This window comes from Schistocerca cancellata, chromosome 9 (assembly GCF_023864275.1).
Source record: "Schistocerca cancellata isolate TAMUIC-IGC-003103 chromosome 9, iqSchCanc2.1, whole genome shotgun sequence".
NCBI classification, from domain to species: Eukaryota; Metazoa; Arthropoda; class Insecta; order Orthoptera; family Acrididae; genus Schistocerca; species Schistocerca cancellata.
In genome coordinates this window covers 303313418-303340225 of record NC_064634.1, presented here as the reverse complement: position 1 = coordinate 303340225, position 26808 = coordinate 303313418, and the positions used below count along the sequence as shown (strand labels likewise).

General features: G+C 45.8%; 1 protein-coding gene and 1 non-coding gene across 2 annotated transcripts in view; both read right to left on the bottom strand.

Annotated features, from left to right (window-relative positions):
• The window catches only part of LOC126101371 (uncharacterized), a 422171-nt gene that overhangs the window by 255399 nt on the left and 139964 nt on the right, over window positions 1-26808 (bottom strand). The window lies entirely within an intron of this gene.
• Trnas-cga (transfer RNA serine (anticodon CGA)) lies at window positions 19955-20029 on the bottom strand. Its single transcript has one exon. It is a non-coding gene; the product is annotated as a tRNA-Ser (tRNA).

The following is a 26808-nucleotide window of genomic DNA, read 5'->3' as shown; positions in this document are numbered from 1 at the left end:
TCTAATTCAGTGCAGCTGTATCTCCAGAGTTACTACGTAAAATTATTGTTGAAACTCACAACGCCGTTTACTGGTGTCTCGGTATCGTTACTTGGCAGTGACACACAATGCGAAGGTTTTCACAACAGAGTACTGGCAATGGAAATTCCTTCAACGAGCAAGATGCGGAAACGACTACTCGCAGGTGGTGTCGACGCCGGCCGTGGGGCGGGTTGTTTCGTCACGAGGCGCGCGCGACAATACGGGCTGCGGCCCAAGCTGGGCCTGCCGCCGGCTGTGTTGCGACCACTTCCGTCTCCGCTTCCGCAGTGGGCCCGCGTTCCGAACTTGTGCCGCCGCTGGTCGATCACCAAAAATAGCAGCGGCCGCACGCCACGCGCCGCGCCGACTTCTCAATGGCACAGCCGAGCCGGCCCGCCGTCAACCACGTGGTCCGCGGCCCGCGCTGGCGGCTCTGTACCGGCCCGCTTTCCCAGCTAAGCGCCTGAGCCACATCCTCAAGTCAACAGCTCACTGAGGTGCTCGAAGTTGCACATCGTGTTACTCATTTCTGTCATCTCAAAAAAATAATGTTACATAATCAACTTTTTCCTTGTTTGTAGATACACTTTTGCAGCCACAGTTGGTACACACTGAAATCCTCACATCAAAGTAGCGTAACACGCCGCTAGAGGAACCAGTACAAAATAGCGCAGCCCATTAAAAAGTGGGGCATCATTCGGTAATTCCTTTTCTGCTTTTAAAAACTGCAAACAATCGAGAGACAAGCTGCAGAAAATGGGAAAACCTGGAGTGAAGTGAAGAGAACTGCTAGAAATCGTACCAGGTGGAGGAATTTCGTCACGGCCCTATGTTGCAGAGGGAACGACAGGAACTATATACTTATATGGATGTGGTGTCTGTTCTTTCAGACATGCCCGATGGATAGAGCGTCTGCCACGTAAGTAGGCGATCCCGGGTTCGAGTCCCGGTCGGGGCACAAATTTTTACCTGTGCCCGTTGATATATATCAATGCTCGTTAGCAGCGGAAGGAACTTACTCTGTAAATAGGGCTCCCGAAAGACGTAATACCCAAACCTTAGTAATAAAGGTGATTACCAATTATCGCACACGCCCTTGGCGAAAACCACAATAACTGCCGCTCATTCGGCAACGTGGGTTAACGTGCAGCCTATAGCTAATAGTCAATAATGAATAGAAAAACATCTGTACAAATTGAAGGGAAAAAAAACAATTACTTTTGAATTTGACAATAGTACCCAAGCGGGCCTACATCATTGTCCAGATCACAGTACAGCGTACTACACCCACCTTTTATCAAAGCTTATAGGATGTCCGTAACCCAGTTTCTCTGCCACACCACAGGTTCAAGCGAGCCAAAAATACAAGAGTTCATTTGATACAATTGATTTCCATTTCATGCAGACCGGACTGGTCAATACCAAACCAAGGCAATATGCCGGCGGCCAATCCAGTTGATGAGGCCAGGTCGAGGCCCTAACACCGCGTACCGCTAGACGGCAGATGATGTTTGCTTGCTGATGGTTCGACAAACAGAGTCACGCCGTCCTTAGTTAGCCCCGGAGAGCCAGAACTAATGCGGTCAACTTCTACAGGGTGGTCAGAACCAGACTGAAAGGCTTGTAACGGTGTTGCAGGGCACGTTGTACTGAGAACTGATGTTTAAGATGACATTCGATACGTTGCCCCGTTTCCGAGTTAATTAACATTGAAGTTAGCCAACCAGTCCGTTGCGCGAGCAAATTCATCTACATCTACATATATTCTCCGCTAGCCGTCAAGCGGTGTGTGGCGGAGGGCAAAATTGGCGCCAAACTCATATTTCCCCCACCCCCCTCTGTTCCTGTCGCGGATCGCGCGAGGGAAAAACGACTGTCTTAACGCCTCAGTACGAGCTCTTATTTCCCTTATCTTTGAATTATGATCCTCACGCGATTTGAAAGTTGGTGGTAATAATATATGCTCTACATCCTCGGTGAAGATTGGATTTCGGAATTTAGAGAGCAGCCCCTTCTGTTTAGCGCGTCGTCTATCTGCAAGTGTGTCCCACTTCAAACTTTCTATGAGACTTGTAACGCTCTCGCGATGGCTAAATGTACTAAACACAAATCTTGCCGATCGTCTATGGACCTTCTCAATCTCTTGAACCAGACCCAACTGGTATGGGTCGCATACAGACGAACAATACTCTAAGACTGGACGAACTAATGTATTGAAAGCTATTGCCTTTGTTGAAGGACTGCATCGCTTCAGGATTCTACCAATAAACCGCAATCTAGAGTTCGCCTTACCCGTTACTTGTGTAATCTGATCATTCCATTTGAGATCATTTCGAATAGACACGCCCAGGTACTTGACTGATGTTACCGCTTCCAAAGACTGATCATTTATTTTGTACTCATACATTAATGGGGATTTTCGCCTTGTTATAAGCAGTAGGTTACACTTACTAATATTGAGAGATAACTGGTAGTCATTACACCACGCATTTATTTTCTGCAAATCCTCATTGATTTGTTCACAACTCTCGTGTGATATTACTTTCCTGTAGACTACAGCATCATCGGCAAACAGTCTAAGGCCGCTGTCAGTACCATCAAAAAAGATCGTTTAAGTAAATCGTAAAAAGCAGAGGACATATTACGCTGCCATGGGGCACACCCGAAGTTACTCCCTTTTCTGTTGACGTTACCCCGTTCAGAACGACATACTGCTCCCTGTCTGTTAGAAAACTTTCTATCCAACCGCATATGTCATTGGATAGACCGTAAGCGCGCACTTTTTGTAGCAAGCGACATTGCGGAACTGAGTGTTTCCTAAAATCGTGCTGGTTCCTGCAGATGAGCTTCTCAGAGTCTAGAAAGGTCCTATGACTGATCACAAAATATGTTCCATGATTCTACAACAGCCTCAGATACAGTTCGTGTCAGTTGTTCGCATAGCGTAGATGATAGCACATGAGACTGCTCACCCTTTGGCTCGGGTTCGATCCTTACCACTGTCCCACGTTCAATTTCTCTTTTGCTTTCTAGTTCAGTTTTAGGACGCAAAATAAAGAACACTTTTGTCGACTACGTCTCTGGCGATTGGCTAACTTCAGTGGTAATTAACTCGGAAACGGCATAATGTATACTTTTTTTTAACATAACAATACGTAAATTCTGGCCGCTGCTGCTATTGGGACTTCGCACAACGCTTCGGTAGGTCCGTGGAAAGATAAGAGGAACGTTTTGTTATAAACTCTCGTATATTTGGACCAATATATTGGGATTAAGTATGTGCTACTCGTTATAATTTGCATTTCTTTGGCATAGATTTTGCCACGACAGTCCTTGTCATTTGGAGAGGTAAGTTTGATCGCGAGTCGCGCCTTTAAGGCTGCGTTCACATTGCCGGCCGGGCCGAGCCGAGCCTGGCCGGGCCGCCGCCCGCTTTATCAAACACTCCACTCGCGTTCGTGATGGCGAGCAAGGAGGACGTATGTGACGCGCGCGCGGCCGCGGCAGCTGCCGCCGCCGCGCCGGAGCTGTCTGATCGCCGTCCGGCGGCGCCCGCGCCGTCGGCGGCCCCATTGGACGCTCCCCCTATGACGACCCGGCAACCCCAGGCGGACCACGAGCATATGACGACCCCGCGAGACCCGGACGATGAGATGGACTACTCTACGGACCCTCCCCGTGAAGACTGCGCTACTGGCGCCCCGCAGCGGGTGCTTCAGCGAAAGAGATCGGCTGTCACGTCAGCCAGTGATGACCAACACACTTCTGGTACGAGTGACGCTGGCTTCAAGAAGCCGCCGCCTAAGAAGAGGGCGGCTCCACGCCGGCGCGCCCCTGTTGCCCCTGTACCTACTGCTAATCCGTACGACGCCCTAGCGGATGGCGCCGACTCTGAAGATGCCGACGAGTCTCCACCGGCGACCGCCGACGATGCTACACGTCGTTCCGGCCCTAAGCTGCCACCGATTGTCATCGACTACCCTGACGATTACATGACGCTTCGGGACTGGCTCCAGGCCAACCTGAAGAATGCTTTCACCGCCAAACACTGCGGCGAAGACCGTCTGAAGCTGACAGTCGCCACCACTGAAGATTACGTTGCTGTTATGGACATGGTTGGTGCACGTGGTATACCGAACTACACCTTCCCCACCGTGCGTCCCAAAGTTCTCAAGGTTGCCATGAGAGGCATCCCGCTGAAGATGAAGGCAGACGCCTTTAAGGACGGACTTATCACTATGGGTTTCGCGCCTACTGCTACCACGCGAATGAAGATGCCTGGTACTCAGCGACCCATCCCTTTGATGGAGATCGTGTTGCCTGATACACCTGATAACAGGCAAATTTACCAAGTCACCCGGTTTTATGACCTTTCGGTGACTGTCGAGAAGCTACGCGCACGGAAGGGCCTCGTTCAATGCTACAATTGCCAGGAGCCAGGCCACACTTCCCGCCTGTGTCGCATGCGGCCCCGTTGTGTCAAGTGTGGCGAGGGTCACCTCAGTCAGCAGTGTACCCGGATCCGGGACGAACCGGCCACCTGTGCCCTGTGCAAGCGGGCTCATCCTGCCAGCTACCGCGGTTGCGCTGTTCACAAGGCAGCCAGCCGCCGCCAGCGTGGACTACCTCCCTTGCGGGAGACGTCCCGCTCCGATGGCCGACAGCTGCGGCGCCGAGCTGCGCCACCGCCTGCTACTCCTTCGCGCCAACCCGCCCAGCGGCGCCTGCTTGCTGCTCGGGCAGACCTTGGCTACGCCGACGTCCTTCAGGGCCGGACGACGCCTCCTCCTGCCCCTGCTGTCCAGCCTCCGCGACGCCCTGACGACGGGCCTGCTCCTCCTGCTGCAGCTGATGATTTCATCGCGGTCCTCAAAGAAGTTCAGGCCACCCTTGTGGCTGTCTCCGCCGCACTGGCCCAGCTGCCGACCGCCATCACTGCTGCAGTCCATGCAGCCCTCCAAAGTTTCCCCACCACCACGGCGTCCACATCCACTGGCCATGGCTCGCAACCTTAGGCGCCACCAGAACTTCACGGCTGTCACGTGGAACGCGAATAGCCTCTTCCCTGCGCTTCTCGAATTCCGGCAGTTTCTCCAGGACTACAGCGTTGATGTGTGTCTCCTCACCGAGACGCACCTCAAGCCTGGCCTTCGAGCAAACGCCCCGAATTACGTCTGCTATCGCGACGACAGGCTGACGGCTGGCGGTGGGACAGCCATCTATGTCAAGCGGACACTCCGGCACTATCGAATCCCTCTGCCGCGTCTGGACTCCTGTGAAGCCACGGCCGTTGCAGTGGAGACGTCCCTTGGGACGGTCATCTTTCTCTCCGTGTACCGGCCGCCACGAGGCCACCTCACCATCAACGATGCTGACACTCTCCTCCGTGCTGGGGACAAGATCTTCCTCGCTGGGGACCTTAATGCCAAGCACCAGTTCTGGAATTCTCGGACGCTGAACGTCAGTGGGAGGCGGCTCTATCATGCTGCTGAGAGGGCGCGAGCTTCTGTCTGTGGACCTGACAAGCCAACGCACTACCCTCCGAATGGTACTGCTCCCGATGTCTTGGACATTTGTCTCGTCAAGGGTGTCGACTGGTTCGTCACCCCCGACGTTCTCCATGCCTTGAGCTCCGACCACTTGCCGGTGCTCTTTCGGCTGTATGTCACTCCGCTTCCTCCAGCAGCTAAGCTCGACACCCGGAAGACCGACTGGCCGCGCTTCCAGCAGCTTTTTCTGGAACGCCTCCCTGCCGAGCCACCTCCCCTGGAGACCGATGTCAATGCTACTCTCCACGCCCTGACTGCGGCTCTCACCACGGCTGTCGCTGACTCCACTCCGCCTCCGCGGGTTTCCTCTGTGGCGGCTCCACCTCTTCCTGCAGCCTTACAGGCCCTTATCCGAGAACGAAACCGTCTTAACCGAGAGTGGCATGAAACACGGCAGCCTCTGCTGAAGCGGCGCATCAATCTTCTCCGCCGCAGCATCAGGGCTGCCCTTGCTGCTCATCGTATACGCCGGTGGGAGGAGAAGCTTGCCTCCGTTGATCCTGGGGCCGACGCGTGGGAGATGGTCCGTTCCCTCACACGCCATCGCCCACACATGCCGCCGCTCACAACACCGGATGGACCTGCCTACACGCCTGCCGCTCAAGCCGAGGCCTTGGCGACGGCTTTCGAGGCCAACTTCCGGCCCCTTGCGGTGCCGGTCGACCACGAGAACGTCCGCACAGTCGAGACCAGACTTCCTGTCTTCCTCCACGGCGACCCCGGTGACGCCACCATTGTCCCGACGTCGGAAAGGGAGGTCACTGATCATCTTCGACGACTTCCCCAGAAGAAGGCCCCTGGGCACGACAACGTTGACGGGAGAGTCCTCCGCATGTTGCCCAGGCTTCGCATCTTGTACGTGGTCGCTCTCTTCAACGCCATCCTTGTCCAACTGCAGTACCCAGATGCTTGGAAGACGGCTGTCGTTGTGGCGGTCCCGAAGCCGGGCAAAAACAGGACGGTGCCGGCGCATTATCGCCCCATCAGTCTCCTCCCGACGTTGAGCAAAGTTTTCGAGAGGATCCTCCTCTCTAGGTTCGGCCGGCTGCTTCACCGAGACAATATCATTCCTCGGGAGCAGTTTGGATTCCGCCAGCACCACTCCACCACTCAACAGCTGCTCCGCGTCGTCGAGGAGGTGACACTGGCCTTCAACAATCGGGAGTTTTGCGGCCTTGTCCTGCTGGATGTGTCAAAGGCCTTTGACACCGTCTGGCACCACGGCCTGCTCTTCAAGTTGTTCCACCTCGGCATCCCTTCGTGCTTCGTCCGCCTACTTGCCAGCTACCTTGAGGGACGTACTTTTGTCGTCCGGGTTGGCAGCACGACTTCCTCTGTTCGCCCCGTCCTTGCTGGAGTGCCGCAAGGGAGTGTTCTGGGCCCGATCTTGTATTCTGTCTACACCTCCGACCTGCCGGTTTCCCCGAGGGTTGGTCGTGCCATCTATGCTGATGACACGGCCCTCTTCTCGCGCCATCGCAACATCGACGCCGTCCTCCGACGTCTGCAAGCTGCGCTGCAGGACCTCGAGCGTTGGGCCGCCGATTGGAGGATCAGCTTCAACGCCACCAAATCTCAGGGGCTGATCCTCACTCGCCGTCTCCCACCTGACGTGCCACCCCTGGTGCTTTGTAACCAGGCCATCACCTGGACCACGACTGCTACCTACCTCGGAGTCATTCTCGATCGCAAGCTGACATGGAAGCTCAAGTCTCCGCTGTCCACCAGAAGACGTCTCAGAGGGCTGGGGCATTGTACCCCATGCTCAATGAAACCTCCTCGCTTCCTGTCGCCAACGGCCTGCGTCTTTATCGCACGTGCATCCGTCCGGTCATGGACTATGCGTGTGAAGTCTGGGGCAATGCTGCCCCCTCTCACATTCAGCGGCTCCAGCAACTACAAAACAAGATCTTGCGCCGAATCTACCATGTGCCGCGTGACTTTCCTCATCGCCTTCTCCATCAGGCGGCTGAGGAACCCCTCGTCCGGGAGAGATTTCAAGATGCAGCGCGCCGGTTTTATCACACCACCCGCACTTCAGACAATCCCCTCGTCCGGCACTTAGGACGACATAATGACAATTACGACCATTACAGGCGGCCCGTTGCCCTGATCGAATAATCAGGTCAGCCCCGCGGATTCCCCACCACCTCTTCCTCTCTGCGACTTCCAGTTATCACAAGCGATGTCCTCCGCCAACCTCAACCTGCAGCCTTGGTAGGAAATGCCTCTCGGTAAACCCTACGTTCACGATAGACCGGGATGTTCCACGTCCCGTCCCCAATCTCATGAGGCCGCGCGCGCGCTTTATCAAACACATGGATTTGAATTGCGGTGTTCACACTGGCGGCCGGGCCGCGCCGACACGGCGTGAGCCTCCCGGAGCCGAGCCAGCGACATCCAGAGTGTTTAATATTGCCGGCGCGAGCCGACCGCAGGCGCGAGCCTGTGGAGCAGCACTACAGCTTCTGCAGTACACGCATCACACGTCTCCCTTCTGCTTTCATCACAAGTGTGGCAGCACACGTCTTTTATTTTAAGATGTTACCTCACATTTCACAATCAGTGAGGCAAATTTGTGTTTATTATAACGATACATGCGAAATTACTTTTATTTCATTTATTTAATCTACCGTATTTACATGCATTTACAACAATAGCTTGCCAGCGATCGCGGCATTGCCGCCACTGAATAGTTCGCATTTACTTGTAAACGGAGACAGATATGAGTGTCACTGAGGGACGGAAATGTGTCCCTACGAGATGACAATGCATTGTAAAATCATGCTGTGGCACGTTACTATAAGCTGTTGTCTGTGACATCTTTTTGCGATGTTCTTACTTTAATGAATGCAGAATAACATATACATGACATTAACTTGTGTCCATCAATTTGGTATCAGAAATTCGGCTAGTATGACAGTAATGATGCAGTTTCCAGATTATGGAACGAAATAACCAAGGAGTGTGTTCAGATAGTACGCACAAATATAAATTATTTTCCTTTATAATTTTATTTGTTTTATTTACAGTGAAATGAGATACACAAAAATACAGTAAATAGCTAAGTACTTTCAATTCCAAAATTTATTTTTGATAGGTTTTTTAATTATTTTAAGTTGCATTTTAACGAAATATTCAACAAAAGTGTTCCTGACAGTTTTCGAACGTAATGTGGAATTTCTGTTGAATGTGGCACCTGCTGTCTGCATATCAGCATTGTTACAAAACTTTTAAGCTTCAACATTGCATCCTTCTCTGTCAATGACAATATTATGAAGTAGACAAATGCACTTGACTATGTGTTGTGACTTGACAAGACAGCCAAGCCACTAGGAGAGGAAGCCGAAAGGCACGCGTTTAAGCTCACGCAGGCTGGCGTGAGATCTGGAACAGTTACGGGCATTTATAGTAGCAAAGAACGTAAGTAACTACTGGAATACTTAACTTTAATTCATAATTGGTGAACATCGCTCTTGACGGTACATGTTTTACAGCATCAATAGTAACTGGTAATGGCGCCTTGCTAGGTCGTAGCAAATGACGTAGCTGAAGGCTATGCTAACTATCGTCTCGGCAAATGAGAGCGTAATTTGTCAGTGAACCATCTCTAGCAAAGTCGGCTGTACAACTGGGGCGAGTGCTAGGACGTCTCTCTAGACCTGCCGTGTGGCGGCGCTCGGTCTGCAATCACTGATAGTGGCGACACGCGGGTCCGACGTATACTAGCGGACCGCGGCCGATTTAAAGGCTACCACCTAGCAAGTGTGGTGTCTGGCGGTGACACCACACTATGTGACCAGCTACGTCAATGGATGTTTCAATTTCCTTCCTCAGCAGTCTCCATTTATTGATCATTATACCAAATGCACATTCAACAACTTTTCTTGCTCTGGAATGCATATCATTGTATAGAATCTTCTCGTTGCCCAAATTTCTGCGAGGAAAAGGTCTCATCAAATTCTCTAATAAGGGGTAAGCTTCATCTCCCAAAATGTAATAACAGCTCCCCATTTGTAAGTTTCTTATATAACATACTTTCTTTAAACACGCCTGCATCAGACTGTTTACCGTAGGCACCAACATATACAGCTATAAATTTGTAATTTGCATCAGCAACTGCTTGGAGTACAATCGAATAATACTGTTTGTAATTGTAAAACATGCTGCCAGAAAGTTTAGGACATTGGACACGTATGTGCTTCCCGTCTATACATCCAACACAGTTTGAAAATCCCCATCTCGTATGCATTTCACTGGCAATTTCTTTAAATCGAGAAACAGTTGGCGTTGGTAAATGAATGGGAGCAAGTGACTCCCATATGGCCACGACTGATACGGTGGACACTTCTAATCGGAATGACGATGCTAGTGCATGAAAGGAGATGCCAGTGGACAGATACCTGAGGAAAAAAATCGTAGAATGTGTTACTCAAGTGTGGTGTTGAGCGAAGTTTTTACAGTTTTGTGTGCACAGTAGATATTTACTTAGTCCATGTCATTTCACAGTTATACAACAATAAATAATTAAAGAGACATTTTCTTGCACCCTTCTATATTCTTTCAATTAAAATAATGAAATCGAAATGCAGACACCTGAGAGACAGTTACAGAGAATAACTTGTATAACTTGGCCAAATAAGGTCATGTGATCCAGGGAATAGTATATTAAAATGCAATTCCACTCGGGCTTTGTTCTGTCATATGATTTTCCTAAGTTCCAAGAGCTATGCACAGTTCCTTATCAGTGGAAATAGAACCACTGAATCAAAGGGCATTATCTCAAAACTCTTCGGATATCAATCTGTTTATCTTACAAGGTAATGAAAAGAATTCTGTGAGGTCATCAGTGGCTCCACATGATGAACCATCACCACTGCCAAGCGCTGCATCATGAAGAAAAAAGAAGAAAAAAGTTGGAAAATTCTGAAGGAGTATTTCTGCGATTCTTCGTTGAAGGCACAGCAAGACATTACCCAAAATGACGAAGCTAATTACTTACTAATGATTCTCAGGAGTCCCATAAACTCTCTACCCCTCAGAGGTAAGCGTTTGTGAAATTTAAAATACAAAAGCATGACTACAATTAATTGGAGGTCGTGAATGCTGTACAAAGTTCTACTGTAAACCAAAAAGTGTCTACTAACGAATCTTACCTTGTCGTTATACACAATTTTTCTTCTGCTGTTATACTTCTGCGAAAATTTGTGTTCTGTTTCGAAATTTTGTCTTGAATGTTCTGCAGCACATACTGAAATGTATTATGATTCATTCTGTAATATGAATAAAATTTTTCATGATAGTTTTTAAGCTCTTCATGTAAAGAAAAAAACTCTCCTAAATGTCTGCGCTATTTATGGGATGAATCCATAACCTGCTAGTTCTTCTGTACTTCAAAACTCGACGAGTTGCTGCAGAGTCAAAACAATACCAATAAAAGAGTGAAGACATTGTTCTAGACGACAGCACAGACTAGCTAAAGGCGAGCAACTGTTCTACTGTTGACTGCAGCTGCGTTTTCTACTGACTTGCTTGTCAGCTGTCGAAGAGTGGGGACTTTTTTTTTTAATTTATTTATTTGGCCTCCGGCAGCTAACAGCCATTTAGCCAAAGAGTGGGGATTACCTTGACAGTGCAGCGCAGCCCGCCAAGGAAGAAAAAAAAAACAATGAAACGCACATCTGTGTCGATCTACAGTAGTTTCATTAACTCTCCATTATTTTTTCTGTCAAAGTAGACAACGAGACTACAGAATTGCGCTTCAGTTTCTGCAGTAAACGTATCACAAATATTCAGTTTGTTTTTGTGATTAGTTTTACACCAAATTTTATCAGACCTATGTCATTGACACTTGCCTATACGTATACTAAACCAAGCTGTAACCACGCGAACTCCGTGGCTTGCGGACGCGGCACTGATGCCACTGAGTAGCTCGCATTACTTGTGACCAGAGACAGATATCATTATCATTATCATTTCAAAAACTTTTTGGTACTTTTAGCTACATTTCATTCTCAACAATGTATGGTCTAAAACAGATCTAACAGTAAGCTACCCGCTACATAACTTTTTCACTACAAGATTTGTAAATCAAGTGCACAACGTTGCCAAATAGCATCATTTCACAATGACTGTTAAGAAATATGGAAAGATAAATGATTCAATACGAAGATGTTACACTACCACGTGAACAAAAATCAGATTTTTTAGCCGCATACTTTCTTCAAAATCGGTTGGGAAGCGTTACGAAACTAAGAAATCACGCGAAACGAAAAGCAGACTTTTTCTTTTTTAGCGACGTAAGTAACGCTTTTAAGGAAAAAATAAGTTCATAAAACGATGTGGCGAAGTCTTATATGCCGCTAAGAATTTTTAAAACATGAAAATCGGAGAAGTAGATTATCCCCCATTTCGCCGTCCCGGCTCGGCGCGGCGCGCAATGTGAATGCACTACGCGTCGGCCTGAGCTGGCTAGGCACGAGCCGAGACAGGACGCGTCATCCCGGCCCGGCCCGGTCCGGCCGGCAGAGTGAACGCAGCGGCTAGGCGCAAATTGAGACGCGTATAGCAAGTGTGACGTGACAAGACACTACAGAGCGACACGCACGTGCCGCACGAGTCGCGCGGGTGCAGCACATATTGCGACGCGTACACCATACTTCGCACGCGCCGACTGGCGACGCTGTGCGCTGACAGAACCGAAGCGCGCGCAACCTGTTATCTTTCTCAAACGATTTTACAGAAACTATTCACTGAAAATATAAGATTTTTGCCTTACTTGTAGAGTTATATGTGAGCTTCGTGACGAAGTGCCCATTAACTCGCTAATGACCAATCTTATTGTGATGTACACATTTTAGTAAGACACTACGCAAAACTCAAAAAGTTTGCAACGAAAATTAGGGGTTGCTATGATTTTGCGTTTGGTGCGTATTACACCATATGTTGCTACGTATGAAATTTAGCTAATATGCTGAATTTTTGTTTAGATTTGGGAGGAGGTCTCTATCTGCCTCCGATCTCGAGAAAATGGATCCCATGTAGCGCGCTCACTTCCGATCTCACGCCCGCGAGAATGAAATACTCGCAACATCTCTCATATCTCCTCAACCGCTCGAGACATCGAAAGTTTGGCGAATGATAGCACACAAGGAGGAGACTGTTTTGTCAATTCTTAAACACACGGAACTTTCTTATCTATGGCGATATATCAGTACTTATACATCCTTTTTATTTATTTCACTCCAGTGACTGTAATTTTTAAGGGTTATCGACAGCTAGCGAAACAAGAGCTTCCTTGTATGAAAATGAACATGAAATTTCTTCTTTTATGTTACTGCAACCGACACTATGAGGTTTTTCGTAAGCTATTGAGCTCTGTGATTGCCAATTACTTGTTTAATGAGGCACTCCGTTTCGGAATTCTGTCTCAATAGCTGCTGTGATACGAGTTTGGCAAATTACACTGTGACAAAGGAAGTACAGTTAAACCATTCACCAAGAGAAATGTGGCCGCTACTTACAAACAGTGATGCTTCTCCGAATAAGAAAAGATTAACAACTCACACAAAAATAGATTGCCAATTCCGTTGGAATTTTGGTGGAATCCACGTAACCCATCGTATTCTTAACACTGAGCGACTGGAATGGAAACTTACCAAAGGATTTTATTCCTTCTCTTGATCTGATCAGTATTAAAATAATGACGAGCGTTCCTTCAGGCGGAATGATAGGCACATGCCAGATACTGGTTACTTACCTACGGCTTGCCAAACTGACAATGTGTGATCGCGAATAAAATAGTTGTTATTGAGAAATAAACAACTGATCTGTCGCACAACACAATGGTCAGTGTATTGTCAGCAGCCGGCCGGAGTGGCCGTGCGGGTCTAGGCGCTACAGTCTGGAGCCGAGCGACCGCTACGGTCGCAGGTTCGAATCCTGCCTCGGGCATGGATGTGTGTGATGTCCTTAGGTTAGTTAGGTTTAATTAGTTCTAAGTTCTAGGCGACTGATAACCTAAGAAGTTAAGTCGCATAGTGCTCAGAGCCATTTGAACCATTTGTATTGTCAGCAGCGGAGGATAATTCACGCGACAGGAATGCACAAGCTAGCCATGTGTGCCTTGTGAGTTGGAGTTCGAAAAACATTGTCATGAACGTAGATCTGCCCTTGTCAGCAGTACATTTCAACAAATTAAATATATCTAATCATAACACTCTTTTAGGATATTCCTACTTTCGTAATAATACCGACCATTTTCTTCATTTGTGTAGCCTGTTGAATAATTAGTTTATTAATGCTGATAATGTGCATGCAACAATTGAAATGCTTTTTCTCATCACGGCGAACCAATTAAAACATTGCTATTTGTGACTGCTTTTCGACTGTTTCTAGTTTGCAGTGGAAATGTGATGTTCAAATGCATGTAGTACAGTGTGTCTTATTACATTATTACATCCATATCAGAGTAATCACAGTGAGACTTCTATACTTCAGATCTTGGACGCTTTTTACCAGGAGCACAAAGGGATCAAACCTGTGGCGATTATCCCTTTCTAAATTTTTGTAACAGATCGTACTGATACGCCAGCATACTAGGCAGCGAGAAGATAACCTTATTTTACTTTCCTACCTTGATTCTTAATGACATGATTTTATAATATTCCTTGCTTCCTTATTCACTACCCTCTGTCCCTTCTTGCGATCTGAAAACACCTCGGAGGCATATGATACAATTCCAGCGGCTACTGGCTCATCAGTTACTGAAGTATGCATTTTTCTTGACAGAAGAAAAACAAAACAAAACTATAAAGATATAAATAACAGAAAAGTATAATGTACTAACGAAGAAAGATGGAACGTTGAAATGGCGAAAAACGAAGCACTACACAAAGGCAATGAAATTTAGTACACAGCAAGGCAAAATTTATCGTACGGGCAATACTACCACTGCTCGTATGCACCGTTCCGATGTGAGCATATGGCCGGGCTACTTTTCCGCTCCCCGCCTCAGATTTCCCATGGTGCTAGAGAGCCACGCGCAACGCGCGGCGCGAGAAACTGTGCCTCAACCACAACGCCGCGCGACCTGGCGCAGGCGCGTGTCGCGTCCCACTCGCATCGCGTCGCAATTTGCGCGGTCACATTTGAACCTGGGATGTTACAAAAACGCGCGCTGCGCTGCGTCGCACCGCACGCGCTATACGTGTCTCAATTTGCACCTTTGGGCGCGCGCACGGCGGCCGGCGAGGCCGGCTCACCCGGGCAGCGTGGTGAGCGGGATTTAAGACGGCGGCGGGCGAGTGGCCAGCGGCAGATCGCTCCACGTGGACCTGTCAGTTTCAAACTGCTGGCGGTTACATGACGTCACGCGGGCTTTCCCAGTTCCAGCGCACGCCTTTAAGACGATGCTTTATCCACGTTTGTGTCGATTAGACGCAACCGCTAATTAAGACGACACAGTGCGATACGGCAAATTGAAGACGAGTTTGAGACGAATCAGTCGCAACGCTGATACGATTTGTACAAATTTTATATCGAAATATATTAAATAAACAAATCTGTAATATGTACAATTTACTGAATAGGATGAAATTTTCACTCTACAGCGGAGTGTGCGCTGATATGAAACTTCGTGGCAGATTAAAACTGTGTGCCGGACCGAGACTCGAACTCGGGGAGACCTTTGCCTTTCGCGAGTAAGTGCTCTACCATCTCAGCTACCCAAGCACGACTCACGCCCCGTCCTCACAGCTTCACTTCTGCCAGTACCTCGTCTCCTACCTTCCAAACTTTACAGAAGCTCTCCTGGGTACCTTGCAGAACTAGCACTCCTGAAAGAAAGGATATTCTGGAAACATCCCCCAGGCTGTGGCTAAGCCATGTCTCCGCAATATCCTTTCTTCCAGGAGTGCTAGTTCTGCAGCATCGCAGGAGAGCTTCTGTAAAGTTTGGAAGGTAGGAGACGAGGTACTGGCAAGAAGTAAAGCTGTGAGGATGGGGCGTGAGTCGTGCTTGGGTAGCTAAGGTGGTAGAGCACTTGCCCGCGAAAGGCAAAGGTCCCGAGTTCGAGTCTCGGTCCGGCACACAGTTTTAATCTGCCAGGAAGTTTCAATTTACTGAATAATTGATGACTTTTGAACCGATGCAGGCCCAGAGTACAGCGAGTGCTTCTTTTAAAGGTCTCGTCAAAACGCAACGATTGACATACTTGTATAATTTACAGCATTAATATTTCACTGGTAAAACACCAATTTTATTAATTTGTTGCTAATAATTAATTAAGACAAATACTACAAGACAGATATACGAGCAGCAAGGTAGTGTATGACAGCGGGTGCCGTTATACAAATTTCAGCATCATTGGTTTGTAATATTTGTAATTATTATGAAATGTCATCTTTATTTATTAATCAGTTTTGAAAAGATGCGCCCATATTTGTTTAACCTTTGTACATACGTAAATTCCGATCAGCGCATCAGACAGAGCGCTTTAAATCCATGTGGTAAGTGGAATCTGACAAAGAACTGTTATTTAGTGGCATAAATCAACAGAAACTATTTACGCACTCTGCAAAGATAACTGCAAAACAGTGCAACATTCATTCTGTGCAGACTATTGAAGCCACAAATTTGTGTAATGTATGTTTTTTATAAGAATCTGAGCGCACATACAATGGAGCAAACATAATTAAGATTGCTTTTTTTATGTAAAGAGTTATGCAAAGAAGTGGTGATCAATGGAAAGCAGGGTATTTGTGTGGAGCTGAGATAAAGGACAGAGTTCTGCCTCGGACCTGCGTTGCCCGACGCGACACTTTGGTAATAGTTTTTTGCTTCCAGAAGAGTAGAACTTGCCGAATTTCGCGTATACGCGCAAGTGGAAGATAGAATTTTTCACGACGAATCCAGACTTAAGATATTTTCGGTGTGGAACGCACTAAGGACTTGTGTTTTGCACGCCTCTTTTGATGAGACGATTTGCACGCAAACGTGACTGCTGCAAAATCTTACCTGTGGGACTCTGTTTGCATTCGAGTCCCGCAACACTTAGCCGTTGAAGGGCTATTTTGGGACTGTTTATTTTTTAGCATTCCGAACTGTGTTTTGGGATACCAACGGGACTTAGTTTCTGATACTCTCAGGTAGAAATTAATTATTTTCACCACGTGAGGTGATAGATTCTGAAACAGTACCACTGGACTTTAACTGTGTTTAAACGAGTCGGGACTTTGAATATTTTGTGACATCCAACACTTAGGAATTCGCCCTATTGTCGAGTGGACTTCAGATCATCAGGATTAGTCCGTGTTTTAGCGAACTGCTCAATTTGCTAAATATCAGTCGATGTTCGACAGCATTTAACAACGTTTATTAAAATTTATAGCATGTACAGTATCGCTACTGGGGGCTCGAGCAATAATTAAACGGCACGTAACTGTTTGGAAGATACCACCAGTGAACTGTATTTAGTTACGAATGAAAACTTGTGAATTTTAATGGATTTGACACTCACATTCGATTCGTCATTTGCCGTCAGCCTCCTAGAGTGTGCCATGGTTAACATTTGTACTGGCCGGTCAGAAACATTGAGAGTATTTTATTCGTGCACTTTAACAGGTGTTAAGAGCACGTGTCTGGCGGTAGAAAGAGTTAGACGACGAGAGACAGCATGCAGAAGCATTTGCAGCCCCATTCCTTTCCGCAGACCGTCGTAAGATGCTGATGATGGCGGTGTCAACATATGTTTATTAACTGATATGATCTCGACATATCCCAGATATGCTCAATAATGTTCATGCATGGGGAGTTTGGAGGTCAGCGGAAGTGTTTGAACTCAGTATTCCTGGAGCCATTCTGTAACAAATCTGGACGTGTAGGATGTCGCATTGTCCTGCTGGAATTACCCAAGTCCGTCGGAATGCACAACGGACATGAATGGATGCAAGTTGCTTACGTACGTGTCACCTGTCAGAGTCGTATCTACACGTATCAGGGGTCCCATATCACTTCAACTGCACATGCCCCACACCATTAAGCCGTCGGCACACGGACCGTGGTGTCGTAAGTTAACGTTGAGCGTGCTGAGTTCAACGTGCTGCTGAACGCTCAGGAACGATGCGACTTGTGCATACTGTACGTGAGCCCCAACGTGGTATACGCGATCGCAACGGAGTCCAGCGGCAGTTGCGGGATGTTTCTATTCGTAAATCACACTGTTTACTCAACAAAAAATGGTTCAAATGGCTCTGAGCACTATGGGACTTAACATCTGTGGTCATCAGTCCCCTAGAACTTAGAACTACTTAAACCTAACTAACCTAAGGACATCACACACATCCATGCCCGAGGCAGGATTCGAATCTGCGACCGTAGCGGTCACGCAGTTCCAGACTGAAGCGCCTAGAACCGCACGGCTACACCGGCCGGCTTTACTCAAAGGAGCACGTAAAATTCCCACATTAGCTCTATTAAAACGCACATTTCCTCCATTGTTCGTATCCTAGTCATATTGTTCTGTGTGTAACATACACAAATAAAAACTTCAATATCGGTGTACATGTTTTAAGACAAAAATGGAAGTACCATGTCCAATCAATAAGGACACAGGCTTATAAAAGTTCCATTGCAAACAGTGCGACACAAATTTGCAATAGTTCTCCACGTAAGATAAACACTATTTTATCTTTCCCACATTTTAGTAAAACCCTAAGGTCATTCTTACTTGATCACTGTTTCTACGCAGTACCAGAATCTTTACAACATGTAAATTACGAAACTCAAAAGAAAAAGGAACAAAATATCTTCATGCAAGTAGCGCGAGCTGTACTGTAGATTAAGCCAATCGAACACACTCACTCTTAAAAAAAAAGTGAACTTATATTTACATAACCTAAAATATTGTAGTATATACTTACATTAAACTAAAAATAAAGCATCAGAACCTATTATATACGCGAATGTTAGGAAAAAAATGTATAGACATGGGGAGACGCGAACCATTATCTGCTCATAATTCATCAATGCTACTCACTACGCTAAAGTGACAACAATTCATTTATCGCCAATTCTAAGATGTTGCCGCTTGCTAAATGCTTTAAACGTAGCTATGTTACTAACTAAAATTTAATTATAACAAATTGTACCAAGAACAATGTGTTTTTGGTGGATCCTCAGTGTGTCATTACCTTCAAATGACATTATTTCGTAATACGCAAGTTACAATAATTCTTTTGCCACGAATATGATGTCTCTCATTATTTTATTGCAACAAATCACGCAGTTAACAACGGGTTTTCGAGTGATTCTCAATTTGCAGGTGCTCAGAAACAACGTATATACGTATAGGCTTGATCTGAATGTCAATAGCCGGCCGCGTTGGCCGAGCGGTTCTAGGTGCTACAGTCTGGAATCGCGCGACCGCTACGGTCGCAGGTTCGCATCCTGCCTCGGGTATGGACGTGTGTGTGATGTCCTTATGTTAGTAAGGTTTAAGTAGTTCTAAGTTCTAGGGGACTGATGACCTCAGAAGTTAAGTCCCATAGTGCTCAGAGCCATTTGAACCATTTTTTTGAATGCCAATAAGGCGCCTCACAGCTCAATGCTGAAGGGAGATGGCGTGCAAATGACATAGGTGGCGTTGTGCCATCTGAATGGTCAACGCTCAGACGCACGCTCAGAATATCTGACATGCTAGATATTGCTCCCGAACGTGCTATTCCACGTCATGACGACAGAAAGTCGGCACGCTCAACGCTCAACGTTCGCATGCACGGTCCGTGTGCCGACGGCTTGACAGAGCTTCCCCCAGCTTTGAACAGTCCCCTGCTTACATGCAGCGTCCACCGATTCATGAGGTTGTCTCCATACCCGAACACGTCCATCCTCTCGATACAATTTGAAACGATATTCGTCCGACCAGGCAACATGGTTCCGTTCATAAACAGTCCAACGTCCAATGTCAGTGTTGACGGGCCCACGCGAGGTGTAAAGCTGTGTGTTGTGCAATCATCAAGGATACACTAGTGGATCTTCCGCTCCGAAAGCCAATATCCATGATGTTTCGAATGGTTCGCACGCTGACACTTGTTGATGACCTAACATTGAAATTCGTAGCAATTTGCGGAAGAGTTGCACTTCCGTCACGCTGAACGATTCTCTTCAGTCGTCGTTGGTCCCGTTCCTGCACGATCTTTTTCCGGCCACAGCGATGTCGTACATTTGATGTTTTACCGGATTCCAGATATTCACGGAACACTCGTGAAATGGTCGTACGGGAGAATCTCCACTTCATCGTTACCTCGGAGATGCTGTGTCTCATCGCTCGTGTGCCACGTTCAAACTCACTTAAATCTTGAAACTTCCTGGCAGATTAAAACTGTGTGCCCGACCGAGACTCGAACTCGGGACCTTTGCCTTTCGCGGGCAAGCGCTCTACCAACTGAGCTACCGAAGCACGACTCACGCCCGGTACTCACAGCTTGCTAATCTGCCACCATAGCAGCAGTAACTGATCTAACAACTGCGTCAGACACTTGTCGTCTTCTATAGGCGTTGTCGACCGCAGGACCGCACAATAACCCTGGGTTCGGTGTGGGGCGGCCGTGCGGTGGGTGGACTGCTGTGGCCTGTTCTGGGGTTGTGAACCACTGAGGGCTACGGCGGGATGAAGCCTCTCCTCGTTTCTAGTTCCCCGGTTCAATACAATACAGTACAATAGAAAGCCAGTACAGAACTAACGAAAATCCACAAAAATTAACGAATACTGGAATCGATAACTAGAATTAATCTACATAGGTAAATTCCTGTTACCGATTCCAACTGTTCCATGTTTCATATGTAAATTATATTTGCAGCAGTTGTATGCTCTGGAACGTTATAGTATTTCTACCTCTTTTATTTCTCTCTAAAACTACTGCGATGAAATAACAAAAACTGGAAACGGTAACCAGAACTGACATTGTAGAAAATTCTAGTTAACGATTCCAAAATTAATAACTTTTTCGCAGTAGTTCAGAGAGCATTTACAAGTGCATAAACCCCATAAGAATACATTTTAGTGCACACATTTGCTGAAAGAACGATCTAATTAATGAACGATCGAATGGTTGGAATCGGTAACTACAACTGACCTACACAGGAGGCCAATTCTAGCTACCGATTCCAGCTGTTCGAAGGTTCATAATTTTTGACATTTCTGCAGCAAATCTGTGGACTAGATTTTTGTAGGATTTCTGGATTTCTCATTTATCTCAGAATACGAAGAAAAAGTAACAAATATTGTAGATACAGACATCAAATCTTTTTCTTTTTCATAGTAATGAAGAGAGTAATGCCAAGTGCAGAAATCTTGTAACACTACAATGCACACACTTGTTAAAATGGTCTAAATAGTGAACCGTGGAATGGTTGGAATCGCTAACTAGAATTAATCTACATACGTCAGTTCTAGTTACCGTTTCCAATATTAGTCATTATTCCGCAGAACTTCGAAGAGCAATAACAAATGCAGAAGTCCTGTTATATTTCAGTGCGCAAACCCGCTGGAAGAACCACAATGTACTATGGAATTGCTGGAATCGGCAACTAGAACAGACCTATATAGCTTAATTCTAGTTACAGATTACAAAAATCTTTAGGCCCTATTTTTTGTGAATTTTCGTTACTTGTGTACTAGTCCCGTTAGATTCAATAATTATTATTAAAAATTGACGCTATTTCACAATGTGTGGACCTCATCATGCGCTATACTGTAATGGATTTAAAGGTTCTCTGAGCTTTTCTTATTCCCACAAATTACGAAAATTATTTCTTCAGACATGTATACTTCCCTTTTCCTGTTCTTATTTTTTTTTTAGTTGCCTTCAGTTCTTTACGATATAATTTGTGGATACGTAATTAGTCACGTGAACTGTTATTGTGACCTTATCGTATGCTACATTCGTTTGTTTACGAATATGATCAGTTGCTTTCAAAGATTGCCTCTGTGAAACGTCTCTGCCTTAGGTATGACGTCATTGCTCAAAGCCGACGAGTGGAATCGGACACTAGAATTGACCCCTGATTTGGGTAGCTCTCAGTTGTTTGGTATTGGTCCCGTACGCACAAATCAAGTTGATACTCGGTGCGGTGGCTGATCGCAGCGACAACTAACGAAATTCCACAAAAAGTAACGAATATTGGAATCGATAACTAGAATTAGCCCATATAGGTCAATTCTAGTTACCGATTCCAATAATAGTCATTATTCCGCAGAATACATTTACCACTAACGGTTCATCCCATTAGCCGCTGCGCCAAGGATCAGCTTGGTTCACGCGGACAGTATTGATGAAAAGACAACGTTTGTGAGCCCCAGATAGCAACGTATCATCCTCATTTCCATTCAGTGGAAACATTTTTTGTGTTTTATGTGCCAGAACTCAAGGCTGCAGAGCGCCACTGGTCGGACAGCAGACTTGTAAACACTACTCTTGAAAAAAAATGGCTATTTTCTTGTTTGAGTTTATTGCTGCAGTAACCTGGTACTATCCCAGCCATGCAGCATTAAATCGTTCACTGCGTTTGTGTCTCCGTCCATGGCGTTATGAGCGAGGTCTTGGGGTGTAAACTGGTAGTTTTAGAAAGCTGCTGGCACCGACTGTCGATGTTACTGTCGGTCGCACTGTGTTTATCGTACTATGTTTGTTCATTTATTTTTCCTTATCTAAAATATAAAAAGGAGAAAATACAAAAATGCAGTAAATGAAGCAGGCAAAAAGGAATACAAACGTCTCAAAAATTAGATCGACAGGAAGTGCAAAATGGCTAAGCAGGGATGGCTAGAGGGCAAATGTAAGGATGTAGACGCGCATATCACTAGGGCTAAGATAGATACTGCCTACAGGAAAATTCAAGAGACCTTTGGAGAAAAGAGAACCACTTGCATGAATATCAAGAGCTCAGATGGAAACCCAGTTCTAAGCAAAGAAGGGAAAGCAGAAAGGTGGAACGAGTATATAGAGGGTCTATACAGGGTGATATTCTTGAGGACAATATTATAGAAATGGAAGAGGATGTAGAAGAAGATGAAATAGGAGATATGATACTGCGTGAAGAGTTTGACACAGCACTGAAAGACCTAAGTCGAAACAAGGTCCCGGGAGTAGAGAACATTCCATTATAACTACTGATAGTCTTGGGAGAGTCAGTCCTGGCAAAACTCTACCATCTGGTGAGCAAGATGTGTAAGACAGGAGAAATACCCTCAGACTTCAAGATGAATATAGTAATTCCAATCCCAAAGAAAGCAGGTGCTAACAGATGTGAAACTTACCGAACTATCAGTTTAATAAGCCACGGTGCAAATTAGTAATACGAATTCTTTACTGACGAATGGAAAAACTGGTAGAAGCCGACCTCAGGGAAGATCAGTTTGGATTCCGTAGAAATGTTGGAATACATGAGGCAATACTGACCCTGCGACTTACCTTAGAGAATAGATTAAGGTAAGGCAAGACTACGTTTCTAGCATTTGTAGATTTAGAGAAAGGTTTTGACAATGTTGATTGGAATAATCTCTTTCAAATTCTGAAAATGGCAGGGGTAAAATACAGGGAACGAAATGCTATTTACAATTTGTACAGAAACCAGATGGCTGTTATAAGAGTCGAGGGGCATGAAAGGGAAGCAGTGGTTGGGAAGGGAGTGAGTGAGACAGGGTTGTAGCCTATTCTCGATGTTATTCAATCTGTATATTGAGCAAGCAGTAAAGGAAACAAAAGAAAAATTCGAAGTAGGAATTAAAATCCATGGACAAGAAATAAAAACTTTGAGGTTCGCCGATGACACTGTAATTCTGTCAGAGACAGCACAGGACCTGGAAGAGCAGCTGAACGGAATGGATAGTGTCTTGAAAGGAGGATATAGGATGAACATCAACAAAAGCAAAACGAGGATAATGGAATGTAGTCGAATTAAATCGGGTGGTGCTGAGGGAATTAGATTAGGAAATGAGACGCTTAAAGTAGTAAATGAGTTTTGCTATTTGGGGAGCAAAATAACTCATTATGGTCGAAGCAGAGAGGATATAAAATGTAGACTGGCAATAGAAAAGAAAGTGTTTCTGAAGAAGAGAAATTTGTTAACATCGAGTATAGATTTAAGTGTCAGGAAGTCGTTTCTGAAAGTATTTGTATGGAGTGTAGCCATGTATGGAAGTGAAACGTGGACGATAAATAGTTTAGACAAGAAGAGAATAGAAGCTTTCGAAATGTGGTGCTACAGAAGAATACTGAAGATTAGATGGTAGATCACATAACTAATGAGGAGGTATTGAATAGAATCGGGGAGAGGAGAAATTTGTGGCACAACTTGACTAGAAGAAGGGATCGGTTTGTAGGACATATTCTGAGGCTTCACCAATTGAGTATTGGAGGGCAGCATGGAGGGTAAAAATCGTAGAGGGAGACCAAGAGATGAATACTCAAAGCAGATTCAGAAGGATGTAGGTTGCAGTAGGTACTGGGAGATGAAGAAGCTTGCAGAGGATAGAGTAGCATGGAGAGCTGCATCAAACCAGTCTCTGGACTGAACACCACAACAACAACAACATCTAAATTAGGCTGCGAGTCTCTCTCAGTCAGTCTATCTTTTCATTGCTGCCCTTCGTTTACTAAACTACGCTGTCTTTTATCGATCGGATCGGTAATGGATACCGACTTTGCCGTAGAAGGATGGTGAGAGGCCTGATCGTTTCTCCTCGGAATTCTAAAAACTGGTCTTTTTGGATACACATTGGTTAGCGATTTTCAATGTATCAGATCTCTTTCTTGACGTGTTTTCTCAGTTCAAAAGTCAGAATTCATTCAAGTGTAGCAGAGTGCTTATCTTTTGTTATTTTTTTATTGGCTTTTTATTGGAACCAATACAGCCTTTCAAAGTGACTTTTACGGTTAGTGAAAACAGTTAAAAATTAATTATACAGTTATTTCATACACGTATAGATACGCAAAAATCAGTATTTATGTCCCAGGAGGAATAGTTAGTATTTGGGTATATGACAGGAAAGACCATTCGAGGCAAAAATCTCTATTACACATGGGCTCTGAAATCCATACCTTACCGGATATGAGCATTTGTCGATTAGAAGAGATGTGTTTCACAGTATCGAAGATGAGGAAGTCCTCATATCTCTTAAGTCATCCGTTTTAGAGCCCATCTGTGTTAAACATTTTGCTTCGAATGATCCTGCCTATCATGTCCGTGAATATTGACCATTCCTAAATTAATTCACTGAATGTAAGTCTCTTGACATCAATGTGGCGGACAGGGACTCGAATCCAGATATCTCGCTTATGGCCAGCGGTCGCATTGACCACTTCGTCTATCCGTGGATTCTCGCCGTTGCGGGAAGCTAAGTAATGCTGCGAGCATCAGGTAATGAATTCATTTGACTAAGATGTAAGGATACAGACAGTGTTGCATATGGGAGTTAAGTTTACTACAAGGAGCGTGCACGGATAACTGAATTTGGTTAAATGGCTTTAAGCACTATGGGACTTAACATCATAGGTCATCAGTCCCCTAGACTTAGAACTACTTAAACCTAACTAACCTAAGGACATCACACACATCCATGCCCGAGACAGGATTCGAACCTGCGACATGATAACTGAAGTGGTTAAGCAGGAGATCCGGGTTCGAGTCCCGGTACGGCACAAAGTTTCATATGTCACTACTTGGTAGCAGATATACAGTTAATACATCTGATGTCAAGAGATTCACATTCAGTGAATTAATTTCGAATTCCTTCGCACAGCTGTGGATCGTCTGTCTTGCAGACATACAGTATAAGATGCAAGTGTTGACTATTCCTACTGCGAAGTGGGTTATCTGTTAACAGTTTCATAGTGCTATAGACGTTATCTGCCACCTCATGCTGGTATTATACACGCTGCCGTCCACAAAATAACTGGTATCTGCTTTTATCTTTCTCTTCGTTTGATTGCTCTTCAGTGACCGAGCTTGGCGCAACACTGACTTTCGCAGTAACACAAAAAATGGCGCTGCTAGCCTTACGTGATCGCTAAATCTCTGCAACGTTTACCACTAATACTGGTACCCTGTTTTTCACATATCCTCCACCGTACTTCAGCGCTCTGGGTGACTATGGCATGCATATAGGGTTGCCATACGTCGCGGATTTCGAGGACAGTCCGCGATTTTATGCGCGAAGACGAGTGTCCTGAACGAAGAGGAAAATGTCCGCGAAAAAAGTGGCTAGTAAGTAAAAAAAAAATTTTACGTAAGTTTTGCCACTGGCCACCGATCACGTGTTTCATAACTCCTGCAAACTTGACGATAGCCGTTGAAACCTGTGCTGATATTCCGTGTAACTTCAGAATCGCTCGGCTATTTTAAGAACAGACTGTGGAAGCAGTGCAATTATCGATTGTTTCAGTTTTCCGCTGTTGGTTTACAATGAAACCTCCAGTACAGTGTCTGAGTGTATGTATAAAATAACTGAAATGCAAACCAATGGTCACTTGCACAACATATCGGTCCATGTTTCAATCACGTCTTTATAATCACCGAATTTTGTTCTTGATTTTCATTCTTGGATTATGGCAACCCTACATGCAGAGGACCCAGGTTCAATTCTCGGCACTATCAGGAATGTTTCTTTGTTGGGAGAGCTGGACTGGGTACACTCTACCTAGCAAGGCCGTCTGAGGCTCACCTGAATGAAAAGAAGTGGCACCAAGGTCTAGAAAGCCGACAAGGAGTAGCAGCACAGTGTGGTGACCCCATGCCCTCTAAATAGCACGCCGTATGCCAGAGTATGATACGGCGGACGCTCGACATCATATGGTATTCGGGCCTCATTGCAGAGTTACGATTTACCCTGTCCATGCGTATTACGAGTTTTGATTCACTCGAGTCATTCTTTCCCAATATTGTAATTTTCTCAGTCCGCGTCATGTTGGAAGGGCGCCAATTTTCAGCCGTTCTGCGCATTCCCCTCCACTAGCCACTGGCAGCCAACAATATTCATTTTCTTTCCGAGCGGCCAGCAGAGTTACAACTAGACAGCGAGAAAAAAATGTTCAAATCTGTGCGAAATCTTATGGGACTTGACTGCAAAGGTCATAAGTCCTTGAGCTTACACACTACTTAACCTAAATTATCCTAAGGACAAACACACACACCCTTGCCCGAGGGAGGACTCGAACCTCCGCCGGGACCAGCCGCACAG